Source organism: Trichoplusia ni, chromosome 17 (genome assembly GCF_003590095.1).
Source record: "Trichoplusia ni isolate ovarian cell line Hi5 chromosome 17, tn1, whole genome shotgun sequence".
NCBI lineage: Eukaryota > Metazoa > Arthropoda > Insecta > Lepidoptera > Noctuidae > Trichoplusia > Trichoplusia ni.
This window is the reverse complement of record NC_039494.1, coordinates 6,412,116-6,427,531: the sequence shown is the minus strand read 5'-3', so window position 1 is coordinate 6,427,531 and position 15,416 is coordinate 6,412,116.

Genomic DNA, 15,416 nt, shown 5'->3' with positions numbered 1-15,416 from the left:
TCAATGATATTAGATAATGAGCACCAGTTGATGGACAGATAGTTTTATAATAAGTAAATAAACAGTAGCTAAATTATTATTTAAAGCTCATTTCTATAACTAAAGTATTCGTTTAAGTAAAGTTTTTCGTGGGAGCAGCTTTAACTTAGCTCTCAGTAGACATATTATTCCTTCCTCTAGCGCGCGCCCACTCAAAATGTTGCATGAATATTACCTTAGAAAATTAGCTACATTCTTCCGTACGTTTATGATAAGACCCTCATTTACTCCGGGAGACACATTCGAGTCTTTGTTGGTCTGGGTCCCCATCCTAAAGTAAAACTGTAGCAGATGTGTGAGAGGGTCGGCGCTACAAGGCGTAGAGTACCCTTTCGCTTGCACTCGTGCAACACTCTTACTTTAGACCTCGGTGGTGGGCTTCAGATCTGTAACACAGTATTGTCGAGGCTTATCTGAAAATTATTACCCCAATCTGACCTCGGCAGTGAGAGTGCTCTACAAGTAATAACATCTAATCCGGGATCTGCGCGGATAAAAAGGGCCGCGGATGATATTGTACTTCGTATGTTGTTCGATTACTTAATACGAATGATGCATAACGTACCTATTTCTAAAAAAAGATTATAAAATAACATGTTACAAATATTTGATTAGTGAGTAATTTATTTAAAAATAAATAAGTTATTTTTTAAGTTTTTCTTTGTGAATATAGGTATAATAAAAAAACTGTTCCATCCTTTGAACTCCGTCTACTTTTTGATGGCTTAAAAATCCATCTAATAATAAATATTACGTTAAGTGAGGGTATTTGAGGCTACATGGGCGCGGGCCGTACATTGTGCGAACGATCGTTCTCCCGATGTTATTATAGAATTCAGTTTGCGGAAACTGTTGCGATTATACAAATTGCCTCAATTACAGTATCGTATGAATATTTAACCCTTTGACCTTTTAACCCTCGCCCAGGTAATGTTCGAAGCTTTAATGTTTTATATGTTTATAGGCAGTGAGATAAAATAATGTTTAAGTAAAACCAACAGATGTGCACGGATCGTGATACGTATTTAAATGAGAGAGCAAACTCTCCATTATTAAAGAGCTTTTGTTCGACCTTAATGTTTTACTAATAATGGACAAGACAGTAAGACGGAATCATTAAAATATTGTGTTTAACTGATAAAATATTGTGTATGTCTTGTGGAAAAAGTCTCCAGATTTAAGAGGAGATTATTATTTTATTTAAGAAAATAAAATTACAAAATACTGCCATCCGCGATGCTTTTTAAAACGCCAATCAAAGTGTGTAACGTCAGCCCTCAGTAAATAATGTCACTGTCACCGAATTTATTTCGAGTTTCGACTACAACTGTTTACAAGTTTGCTGGGGTTGATGTCACAGCAATTTCAACGCCGTTGACTGCGTTTTGGTGCGAATAAATGAACGTGTCACAAAAGCTTTTTTTTCAATAATTATTGAAAAAATTACAGAAATATTATATTTCTTAGTAATAGTAGTTAATGAAGATATTCTTAAGTAACTACTACTAACTACATTGCTTTAAAACACATTTTCAAAATTTGTCGTCTTGCCTATTAATTTTAATGCTTCCATTATTGGAAACACAATCCATTTTGATGGAATTACAATTTTAAGAAGATCCTTATCGTAAGGATGAAACGTTAATCAGGTGTAACGCCTTATCGATGCTCCGGTCGCAATCTCGCGAGGTAGCCCTCGTCGCCCGTGAATAATTCAATAAAAGTTAAAATTGTATCCATTTTTGTTGGAGTGACCCTCTAAGAGTGTCTTGTTAACTGGCTTACTTAGGCCATTACCAGGGAATTATTGAAAGAAATTGTTCCCCCTGAGGTACAGACTGTGCTCTGCTATTATCGTCCTTATTGCATACTAAACTCGTGGAAGTTGCAGCTATATTTCCGTAGCGTCTGAGTTTGGCTTTGGAGAAAAATGATCCGACTTTTTTATGGTTTCAGCCCTAATAATGTACCCCGTGTTGCTCCATTAGCTACTAATTAGGAGCGACTGTATCTTTTGAGTTGTGTTGCGCTCAAAATTCATATTCAGTTAGACTGTATACTTAATTTAAAGTAACAAGGCTTGCAGTGAGCTAATTAAGGAACGACAGTGTAACTATATGAGGTGTCTCTTGTATATCAAGAAAGTCGAGTGTAGTTCTAATTAGTGATGTTAATAACCCTATTTAGAAAATAATTTGAAATCAAATATCGTATCAAGTCGTATCCTTCCGAAAGTTGGAAATGGCTTGATGGCTTCCTATACACAATGGCTACAATTTTCTCCCGATTATTTCGCCCCTGCATTTAGGCTCCATGTACCTGATAGGCGGCAGATCCCCTGTACCTGAACTTTTTCATAACAGTCATTATTTACTGAAAGAATGAATAATATACGCAAATCTTAGTACGGACCCATTCGACGCAATTTCAATTAAATTTAATTAAAATCTACCAAAGTGCTTTACACGTTGAAAATGATTAATGTACCGGGTGCGATCCGCTGAAATATACTTGTATATTGCTTGATGATGTCCATGTATATTGTAATCAGATTGCAGTAAAGGTTACAAGAGAGCGCAGTGTTGATGTTCATTTCGTGATGTGAGTGGTTCCGTATTGCCTGTTTTAACAAAGTTGAGAGGCAATCGACAGCCGTCTAAAAACATAAATAAAAGACAATGTCAGCGGTGTGAGCGCTTCAGCTCGCACGCTGCGCACTCACACCGACATGTGAGTATAAACTAAATAAGTATTTCTAAAACAGTAACTCATGAGGCTTTTTAATTTGTTTGCTGCTTCACACACACCTGTAGAGTTTACAGGAATTCCTTAGTATAAGAGTTCGTGGATTGCTCATGTGAACTGTATGTTTGTGAAACACACAAGGAATAAATAGCTTAGTGCGGCAGTCGTTAAATATTAAATCTTAAAATTTTGTTACAAAGAGAAGTTGTGATCGATGCTATAAAATAATATTTCGGTGTGACTAGCGGCCACGTAACAGGCGAAAGCAAAAGCAAAAGGCTGGTTGCGCGCGCGCTCGTTGCTAGGAGACAATATAAATGCTAATCCGTATCGCGGCCGACCGCGGCACAGAAGCGGCAAGTAGGTGGGGGGGGGGGGGGGGGCAGGACATCGCATCGGCAACTAACGAGGGTTTTAATGACTTTGTTTACTGCTCCTGTGACAAGCGTTGTCTACATTTGTTATTAGTAATGAAACACAATAATTAGATTTTTGTCCAAGATGGATGATCATCTTCTTTTCTGTTTTGTTCGAATAGTGCCTTAATAAGTGAACCCACCTGCATTCGATACTATTTATTTGTCAGTCAGGTATAGATTCATACTAGCAGCTAGTTGCAGGACACTAGGACGTATGGTAAGGATATTATTATATGTATTCGATATTAATTTAGTATCGTTTAATCTTTCATCTGTTCACATGTCTTCATTAGAGAAACTGAGCAATTAAGTGAGAGCATCGCAGAGTGTTTGAAAGAGACCTTGAACTGACTTTATAAATGGTACTTCATTGCTGCCAGTGTTTGTAAACGATTAAGCAATATAGGAAATAAATATGATATTTCCGAATCCCATAATTTACACTATATATGTATACTTTAAGAAGTGAATAGGTTTTAGAAGAAAACAATTTTATTAGTTCCCTGTTGGTTGCAGCACCTTCATAAAGTATAGGAAAAAAAAAGACTATCCACACTATAAATATCATAAATCGATTGCGTACAATATTTCACACAGGTTACATCAACATCGAAGTACTCAGTCAAGGCAAAGTACATAGCATTCGTGGACGTCTGTACGGACCGTACCGGAGCCCCGTACGCATTGTAAGCAGCTCAAGTAAATAGGGGTGCCGTATTAAGGATACGTTCCACGCAAATAGAGCTTCTTTGATAAAAATGCTCTGAATGGACTCTGCCTTTTGCAGACGCTTCATCTCAAATGCATACAAGATGCTACGAAGAGGGGAGACGAGACTCGAAATTCTTTAAGCAAGGAGCTTGAATATATTGTTAGGAATTGCACATCAACTTCGACTTTGCCTTCTATAACAATACATTATTGTACATCTATTTCAATACAATATCGTATCGTATATTTGTTACAATATCGTATATCTATTTCTTTATCTCCAATAAATGGTTCTCTCGTGTGGTGACCGAATTAAACTCCTGTTTATTTTTAAATTAAATAGTGTTGTATGCTCCCTCACGTCCTTGTAGAAAAGTATTTGGGTAAATGACACCTAAAAAGAATCGATCAAGTCCAACGTACGGATTCTGAACAAAAATCCTACAGTACATTTGCAATAATATTCCCATCGAAAATATAACCTTACCCAACAACCGGGTAACCGTAGACCTCGATTGTTATTTAGGTGTCTTTATCTCATTTAACTAATGTTAACGATACATTAAGAAAGCTTAAAAGATCCGCTTGGGTCGGAGTAGGAGCTACTATATTAAAACAAGTGTTTGGTTCACTTGACGAAGATGATGCTAAAACTTTCACTGATGCCATTAATGCTATCCAAGATGATCAAAGACATCTAGCCTCAATCATGAAAGACAATATCCACGTATTGACTTCTACTATTTCATCATTTAACAACACTATTTCTAAACTAAATCAAAACGAATACATTCTTAATGACAATATTAAGAACTTAGGTAAGATTCTAGACTCTGTTTCAGCTAATGCCAATAAATTAGAAATAATAACTCACTTAATATAAGTATATATACCTATTTTCAAGCCTGATACTAGAAGGCTACGGCTCGGTTAAACCCACGTAGTATAGTAACAGAAACTAGTTTTTAACAGTCATCGTTGGATGTGCTTTGCTATTTGGTTCATCAGCTATATCTACAGCAACGATAGCGACACTCAAATAATCCGAACGTAATAATATTATACAAGAATTTGTTTACCGTAAAAATAAAAAAAAACAGCGGATAACATAATCGCTTAACGCTCTGAATAAAACAAAATTTGGCGCCTCCAATGTTGGAGACGACACTAAATCAAATAATCTTGAGGCTGACAGGGAGTGTTCACACGAAATCCCACGATAATACGTTCAACCTTTGAGAAAATATTATTCGATAATTTGGTTGGAATGAAGGAAAAACTGTGGTACAATAAACAGACTGTATTCAAATGAGACGCCCCCGAGGACGAACGGTGTCGGCTGGCTTCGGCTGGCGTCGGGCGGCGTCGGGCCGGCTCGGGCGGGACGCGTGACGAAACAATGATAATATTACAAAGTTATTTAGATTGGGGCTACGAAGCACAGTATGCAGCGGATTGATAACACTACAGAAAAAGTACAATTAAATAACTAATTTTGTTACATAATAACCCATCGTTTGCACACAGGAAGGGACAATCTACAAAACGTGTAGAGTCTCAAAGTTTTCTTTTTAATTGATTTAACAAGTAAATTACGTCAGAACTTTCCATTCATAAAAAAAGACTCATGGCGGTACTCGTTTGAAAGTGACACACTTAACTATATACTTGGGATATTTAAGTTATTTCGTTCGTGGAAGGTGGAAGTGAGTCCGCTCGTAACGCGGCCCCAGTCTTTTAGGACCAAGTAAATTCGGAAAAAATTGTGCGCACCAATGTAACCTTGAATATTTACGAGAAGCGTCCCGAAAGGGTTGGAAGCAGCCCCACATATCGGATAGGTGACGCCTTATGAAATTTCGTCTCAGTATCAAAATGTTGGTGGAGTAACAAGGCCACGATCCAAACACAAAAATATGTAAAGAAATACGATAAACTTCCAACATTTACTTAAATTTATAATTAGTCTCAATAGTTGTGCTTGATGGAACATGAAACACTTTATAACTTTCTCGTACAGAAATGTTTTTTATCTCACTAGAACGTCGCAAAATTCTCGTGGGTAACTAAGAAAATTATTTTACAACTGTGAGGGATCCTTCTTAGGAGAGATTTTACAGTGTAAATGTGTGTAAAATTAAAGTAGAGTATAAATTCAAGTTGGTACGAAATATTTAGGCCAGACTTTATTTAAAAAGTCGTTCATTTTTTTGTGGTGTAACGCTAAAGATGACTGCATCTCTCGCCGTCGTGACGGCGGTGGGATATGTCGTACTTCCAACAAATAACAATATGACGGACTCCTTCCACTGCCTTAGTTAAAGTCATTGGATCTGGTTGGAATGACCTTTGGAATGCTTCTCGTGGAATAGGTGTAAATACCTGAGTCCTCATAAGAATGGATGAAGAGGACAACGCGCCTCCTTTTTGGCCTGTAAGCTGCGCTTTAATGAAGCTTACCAAACCCAAGTTTTTTTACCATGTCATCACCTGCAATCTGACAAAAGTCGTTAATAAAAACAACATTATGAATCACCTTTCCTTCAAACAGCTGCGAACCATAACAGTATATTGTCTGATTATTACATAAGATGTGGAGTTGTTTCGAGACAATCATCACTTGGAGATTACACACGTAACAGAGAATAAATAGCTGGCAGTAATGTGTCGGTTTGTGGCGCTGGTCACGTGCGAGCCACATTGATCTAGGAATATGGTTCGGTCGCGCGCCGCGCCACGGTCTGCGACCTGCTTGGTTACCGAAGCTCTTCAACATATGACAGCCCGTTCTGTACAGTTACCAAATAAAAAACATTAATCATGTATTTCATTTTTTTAGATACCATTATAGAATACCTAATTCAAATCAGCTCAAAACCAGTAATAGCTTCATTGACTGATTCACAATTACTGCAATCCCGCTGCAGCCATTCTAAATTCTAGAATTAAGGATCTTTTACTATAGTTTCAAGGATTTCTTACTAACATTTTTTTAAATAAGTAATTTGTATGTAATTAAACAGGCACATTTATATTCTGACTTAATTCTATGAGCGTGGGCTTTAGTCTTGAACTTTTCTATCTTTTTAGCCTAAATATTTCCATAATGTCGGTTACTAAGTAAAGGTTTGAAGGAAGCTTGTCCACCACCACCGCCGCGCACCGCCCAGTGTGTCGCTCGTCTCGATCTCAGGGCAAAATTTATACGTCCTCTGGGAAATTAATATCAGGTGTTAGAAGCTGAGCGACCGGCGTACTGTGCAGGATATCACCTAACGCCTACTCTAGTAATACCGTGTAATTAGATAAGCACGGCTGTAACAATATGTTACGAGATAATTTATCATGTAATTATAATGTAATCTATAATCAATGTAGTAACAATTTCAACAGGTTTAGTCGACGTATTGGCTGTAGGGTGATAAACGGATTGTCTCTAGCCGGGTTCGTTTCATAACAGGGTTAATGAGTATTATTCTTTAAAATAAGAGTCAAGAACCTACATGACATCACATATGGTATAAAATTTCGAAGTCGCTACGTCACAAGCCAAGTCTTACAAACAGTAAAGCAGTTTATCTTTTTATAGTCTTCATTGCTCACAATAAACACAATTTTCACAAAAAAAAAACCGGCTCCAAATTAGTTTCAGTATTGCGGTTTTTGTAAAACTTTGTAAGTGCCCTTGAACATTATTTTTTTTCGAAATAGTTTTTATAACCTTTGTAGTGAGTTCAGGCGTGATAATATGTTGTGTGATGGCGTAAACAATGCTTAGATATGCTATAGCCTATAGCAACAATTGCGGTTAATCTCCTGTTATTTATTGAAGAGTTCCCCAAATTTCTACAAGATCCCATCATCAGATATTAAAATGGTGATAATGGGACCACACGGGAAGCACAAGCTTTCAAATAAAAAAAGAATCATGAAAATCGGTTCACCCAATCGCAAGTTATGAGGTAACAAACATACAAAAAAACTAGAGATGCGCCGAATAGTAGTTTCACCGAATAACCGAATACTATTCGGTTTAAAGTTTACCGAACCGAATATTCGGCCGAACTATTCGGTTCAAAATTTTATGGCCTCGCCGCGTAAACAGGTTTTAACATGTCCTATTTTTATTTTTATTTCAATCCATTTTTTATTTTATTATCTTAGTTCAACAATTTTTTCATATCATTTCGTAGACTTATAACAGAATAAGTTATATCTTTTAGTTGTACATCGGGTAATGTGGCGGAGAAAAAAGAACCGAATATATTCGGCACCAAACCGAATAATTCGGCCGAATACGAATAGTAAAAAAATTGCCGAATATGCCGAATACCGAATACCGAATAGTTATTCGGCGCATCTCTAAAAAAAAACACAGTCGAATTGATAAACTCCTCCTTTTTTTGAAGTCGGTTAAAAAGGAAGAAATTTGTAAGTTTTCTACTCTAATAACCAGCCTCCTTACAATAAAGAAAACCTTTACAATAACAGACAGTGGACATGTTTATAATAACATTAAAAAGTTGTCCATCGCAATATGTATGATTAAGCCGTTGTTTTTTTACAAAACCAGAGATAGTTTAATTTATCGGCTATGAGAAACGAGTAGGTTTGGACGTAACTGTAACTACTAACTAGTTTTTTTTGGAATTTTTTTTTTTTCGTTCGATAGTTTATCAAAAAGATATAGATTATTTACACCGCAGTGAAAACATGAGTCATTTTGCAATGAATTTGTAATTAGGTTATTCACAGTGGTAGTTTTAAATTTCCTTTGGGAATGAATTTTCTAGAGTAAAATACTAAAGTTTTAAATAAGGAGTAACGTTTTGCTAAGCCGTGTTTATGCGTCTGAGCTCAGTCGGTGACGAGGATTGTCTATTAAGTCTCAAAGTTACAACAGTTAAAGCCTGTAAGACCATGTGCGTGTAACATTTGTAAAACGCCGTTTGAATATCTTATTATATTTGCAACACTTTATTTGCATTATTATGAAATTACATTTCTATTTCTAACCTAAGTGAGATGTAGCTAACGCGAATCAAGATTGGATCCTATCAATTATTACATACAAATTATACACAAAATGAAGTTTTACAATCATTGAAAAAAGTATATCAGAAGGTCATTCAGGTCGTGGATTACTCATAAAACCAAATTTGTTTTCAATTGCATTTCTTTCTTTTGGTACGTCATTTCGACCTCCGTGGTCGAGTGGCGTACGCACCGGTTTCAAGGTGTCGCTAGCTCTGAGGTCCCGGGTTCGATCCCCGGTCGGGTCAATGTAAAAATTCTTATTTCTACATTGTCTCGGGTGTTTGTGGTACCTTCGTTGTATCTGAATTCCATAACACAAGTGCTTTAGCAACTTACTTTGGGTGCAGAACAATGTATGTGATGTTGTCCGCATTTATTTATTTATTTATTTATTTCTTCTTCATGTATACGTGATAAGTGGCATTTGGATGTACAAAAACAGGAGGCAAGCCACACGACACTTACTGTCGGATTGCATTACAATTATTCCGACATGACAATGTGGGCGACAAATTATATTTCTCGAAGCACGGGCTGATAAGGCGCGCGACGCTCGCGGGCCGCCCGCGTGACGACCGTGTGACGCTCGCGTGACGCCCGCCGGGATTACCGCGGCCTCTACCGAAACAAAGTGACAGGTGCGCCTTTATTCCCGCAAATGATCTGTAATTCACTTTTGAAATTCGTAAGCAAATAAATCTTCACGCCTCATTCCGCTAGAGAATTGTCTGTTTCAGAAGTAACAATATAAATATCCATCGTATGTATTTGTTTTCAGAATGTCTTAAAATTATACGTCTCATTGTATTAGGTGCACGAAAAATGAGGAAAAATTATAAACAAAAAACCACATTGAATAAACCATAATTTTTGAATAACCAGCAGATAGGAGAAAGCCGCGGGTATTGCTAGTATAATGTATTTGATATTTGCTTGTGGACCTCTGATCGGTAACATAAACGACGAATACTTTTATCTCGGATTATTTGGAATGAAGTATGGATAGACATTTTAGTTTTTCTGAAGCCGTTAGTCTCATCGCTGTCACTTCTTGTAGATCTAGTTCTGATGATAACAAATAGATTGTTCGTTCGAATGTCACTTTGACGTAACCTTGAGCCGAGACAGTTTGCTGGATTTGTGGACTTTGGTTTTATAAATCACTTTTTATCATGTTCAGCAAATTAATGTATAACATTAGTTCATTTTCTTTGTTATTTCTAGTTCCTAGGACGAGAGTATTATCAAGGTTACTAATAAGACATGCAAAGTCTAGTTATTTGTATAATGACTGTTTTTTTCCTAACTCTCTGATGTAGCAAACTGTAGTTAGTACCCTAACACTACTTTGTACATCATTACAAAGTTTAAACCACGTCTTTGGTAAACGTATCATCCCCTATGTAGATGAAGTGACTTCGAGTTTGTTTATCACGTAATTAAAACAGCGATTAGCGTTTGTAGCCTCACGGCGAACAGTTTGGAATTGCTTCTGGTCGGAGGTTCCAGCACACACCAACTTGCGAAGTTCGATAGTTAGTTTGATGAAGCCGGTTGTAACAGGTGGCATTACTTTATTCTTCTTTATTAAGATTCGCGTTTCACTTATTGCGATAATTTGCCAGCTTTGAGTCACAGTTTAAATAAAGATATCGTGTTATTTTGGCTTCATCATTAAACTCTGTTTATTTTATTGACTGGTCCGAAAACTCTTTTTGTAAAAAATGATTTTCGATTTTATTTTTCTGAGATATATTAACACTCGCGTAAAATAAAAGACAATGAAAAAATTATTTACACCAAACAAGTAATATTTCTAGAAAGTCATCATCAATAACAAGTTGAATTAATTAATTAAGCCTTCAACCTTTCAGAGCTACTATCCAATTACTTATTCATGGAACTCAAGAACTGTATACGCAGAAGTAAGTAAATCAGCAGAAGCTGCTTAACCTGGAAACATAGCAATCACACTAATACTAGGAGATAATAAGTGGCGTGGAGGAAACGAAGTTAAATAATTAGTTGGCGGCGCAAGAGGCGCAGCTGCATGATTGACAAACCGAGCAGTCGACGTAATTAGTTCACTGAATACACTTGATGCGCGGCCACCTGTCACACCGAACTGAAACTTGGGAGAAGTAGGAGACACAATCTGCCAAGCTTACCACTCAACCGCGTTTGGCGTGTGGTATAATTGTGTAAATCCTGCCTTCACCAAATGTATGTTAAAATAGAATATGGTGTAAGATGAAACAAGAGAACTCAATGCGATCTTAACTTGCTCAATATAGGTGACACAAGTCCACATTGTATGATACGGACAAAATTGCTGTGTTGTAATATTATTCCTGGAGTCGATGTGTTTTGGTGTAAATGCGTCCCGTTTACGAGTGTGTTCGTATTCAACTAGCGCATTACACATACATGGAGTGCGGCATAAATCGCTCGCTTTGCATACATTGCGCGCTGAATGCAACGCTCTGTTTCTCTTAGTGGAACGCGCGTTTTAATGCACATAATCATATCGCATATGTACGTATAGTTCATTAGTTGTATTCACGTGCTTGATGAAACTTACAGGTAATTTCGTTGGCTTGTCTCGTGCTTCAAAGTGTGGTCGCAAATTAAATTGTAACATTTACATACATTTTTGATGTTTTCATGGTAAACTTTTTTTTATATATTTTGTATATGATATTCCATTTTAATTTAATATCTTCATTGTGGAACATAGGTCTCAAATAGTTCACATACGAACCGCCATAGTTTTTACGTATAATAGAAATAATAAGGTTAGGTAACTTGTACACAGGCCACTAAGCACATCATGACAGAGACGGCCTGTAACGCAGCAGTGAATTGTTCAATAAAACGTCTTACATAAAAGACACTTGCATGCATAAGTTGAGTATAGTAAGAGTCACCTTAGGCATGCATATGCATGACTGTAGTGTACTACGGTAAGCAAATAGACGTTATGAGTACTTATGATCATTTAGATCAGTGATTCCCAAAGTGGTCCAGGTGGACCCCCAGGGGTCCACGAGAGTCTTGCTGGGGGTCTACGTAGGCGTAAATAAAAAATGGGGTGCATAAGATGTTAATGGGGGTCCACGAAAATTTATCTGCTGTTGACAGTAAAGAGCAAAACTGTGCGACAAAGTGTGACAAAATGTATATTAGTATTTGCTAGTGCCAGAGACAAGTAAAACCTTTTTTGTTGTAGTTCTTAAGTATTTTGTTTACGTGTACAAGTCGGTAGATCACAACTGCTTGTATAGATAGGTAGCTTAGTAACTTACAGATATATTGATTGTCCTGTTTCACTTGAAGACAAACACAGCACGTTTTATTCAATTGCTTTTTCTCTAGAGAAGCACTGCTTCTCCAAAAAGGCTGAATAAGTAATACTGCAGAGCAATTAATTTTGTATTTTTTCTTTCAAATAACTAATTTTAAAAAATAGTAATTTCATAATCATATTAAATTGATTTAGTTTTATCAAAACTATTCCTTTTTGGAAAGAGCGAGCGGTTCGCGGGCGACGGGAAAAGGGCGAAGCTTTGGCTTCGATACCAGTTGGTCACGATTTTAAAATGAAGCCGCAGACAAAAAATACTTATAAACACGGAGCGCGTGAACTCATTGATTTGATGAAATATTAGTTATTGTTTTTATGAACAATTTTATGATTTCACACCGTCGTACACCACACACTTCGTAGACAATTTTTATTTCTAAAATTAGTGGCACATTAAGTACTTTAAATTTGATACCGTTTTGTGAAAACGTCTGTATTTGTCATAGCGGTTTATTAGTTGTTTTTTTACCTTTTATAAGCCGTCATATCTATATCTTCTATCTTCTATCTTCTATCTTCTATCTTCTATATATATAAAAATGAAATGCTGTTCGTTAGTCTCACTAAAACTCGACAACGGCTGAACCGATTTGGTTTTTTTTAGTCTTGAAGTATTCGTAGAAGTCCAGGGAAGGTTTAAACGATGAGATAATTCGAAAAAATTGCGGAAAAGGCGAAAAAATAACAAATTGTGAAAAAAAACGGTCTTATCAAAGCAAGTCTTATTTAATTAATAATTTAGCTGGTTTTTTTTAATAATTTATGTACACACACAAATAGTCTTACAATTAATGATGGCTTTAGTATATGTAGGTTTTCTAATAATCGCTCAGTTTAAGGCTAGCAGCTACTTGAATGCATGTTTCATACTAAATTTGCTAAATAGTGTTTAAGATGATAGTTTTATATTGTGTGAGTTTTTGTTTAGTTCAAAATATTATGAGGTTTATATTTTTTATCGAAAACACTTAACTCTTGAGTATTTTTTCACTAGATTTGCCTTTCTCCTTTCCTAAATATTTTTTACACTCAGAATTAGGAACAAAATGCATTGGAATTAGAATTTTTAAATCGGAATAAGGTGCCTCAGACTTCTTTACATTTTACACTATTTAACATTTTTTATCTTTTATACAGTCAATCTGTGAGTATATTTCAAAATTAAGATAAATAACACTTCTAATAAAAATTGCCAATTCTACAGAAAGGTATATTAAATACTCAATTTATGTTTTAATTTATAATGAAAACACCGCGGAATTAGGTGCCTTTACCTTACTTTCCTGTCAAACATTTGACATATTTTGATGTCTGTCATAGTTTGAAAAGTAAATTAAAAGAAGTCTTTATTGTTTTATATATTGTCATAAAACCTACGTAGTAGCCAGCGGACCAGTCACTTACATTTTACTTGATCAGGTAACTTCGCAATAAAACTATAACCATGACTAAAAAAGGTAAATCTTTCCCAACGTTTCAAAGGAGCTAAAATATGGAGGATCATAAGGTCCCAAGAATCTATTGAAGAGCGTCAGGAGAGAGTTGATGCTGTTCGGGAACATCAGGCTGCAACTCGCTCCGTAGCGTTAATTGCGTTTGATATCTCAGCGTATCTACGCATCTGCTTCTAGATCTCTAGAGGCAATTGCAGAACATGTGCGACAGTCCGCTGATCGTTATCGTCACGCATTGTATCACGAGTCGGAGACGTTTACTGATAGAAAATTATGCTTGAGTTCTCAGCAAATTTGCATATCTACTAATTAGTCTTTTGAAACAAGTGATGAACGTGATGGTCAACAGTTTGACCGAGATAAACCTAAATTGTACCGAACACTCACACACTAAAAAATTTATAATCAATTATAAAGTCAGAAAGAAAGAATTACTGGAGAACGGCATTAAGAGACAGAAAAAGAGCGCAACGAACATTTGAATTCTGATCGCCCTCGACATTCTTTGAACAATGTCGACATCATCTGACATAACGTATCGGATGTGTCTCAAAATGTTGCCGCAAGGCATGGCGGCCTTTCTTAGGTTGATAAGGAACGGAGTGCATTTTCCTATACTCCTATAAACCGACATCAGATATGGTTCGGTATATATTATGAAGGTGTTAAATGGCAAAAAGAAACAAACGGTATGTTCTTCTCAGTTGGGAAAATACGAAATATTAAGACTGCTAAGCGGTGACCATTCACATTCCATCTTTTGGTGCAACAGACTTAAGCAGGCCGATTTATGCTAACATTGAATGTGCAAGCCCAAGTTTACCACCTTATTGGTCATTATTGCCTAAAAATGAACCAAAGTTTTTCCAAATATATTTCGTATCGAATTATCATGACATGCAAATGACCCAACGGCTCATATTTCTGACCGGCAGAAGCACACGATCGGTGTGTAAAGGATTGAAACACTCTACCATCATCTTGAGAACTTGCTTTTGGGTATATACAGTGTGTATGAAAAACCCTGTCCAATCTTTGAAGGAAAAGTGACTTGCCAGAGGTGCAAAATAAAATAACATGACTTTCTATTAGTAAAAGAATTTCCGAAATCGGTTCAGCATTCACAGACTCACAAATTTTACCTCTTCATGATATTATTTAAAAAAAGTTCCTTAAGTTTAATTTTTCCTATATGCACGCACATAACCTACACATGCCTACTTATATTATAAAGCTGAAGAGTTTGTCACGCTTGAACGCCCTAATCTCAGCAACTACTGAGCGGTATGAAAAAATATTTCAGTGTTAGTCCATTAACTCAGGAAGGCAATAGGATATATATCTACTATCAATGTATGATTAACAGGAGCAGATCAGTAATGAAATCTGTACAACTAAGGGCAGAAAAGCAAAAAAACTAATCCGATTTAAAAAAAATCCTAAGTTTTATTTTTTAACCACGCGGACGAAGTCGCGGGTAACAGCTAGTCATTATTAAAGAAATCATTTGTATCGAAAATGAAGGGTTACAGATTTAGTAATTTTGTAGCCAGCAACGCAAGGGCAGTGCGATCTTAACGCCCTGCAGCAATGTTATGCATTATTTAAATTACACTATTTTAATTGATATTAATATCTATATGTATA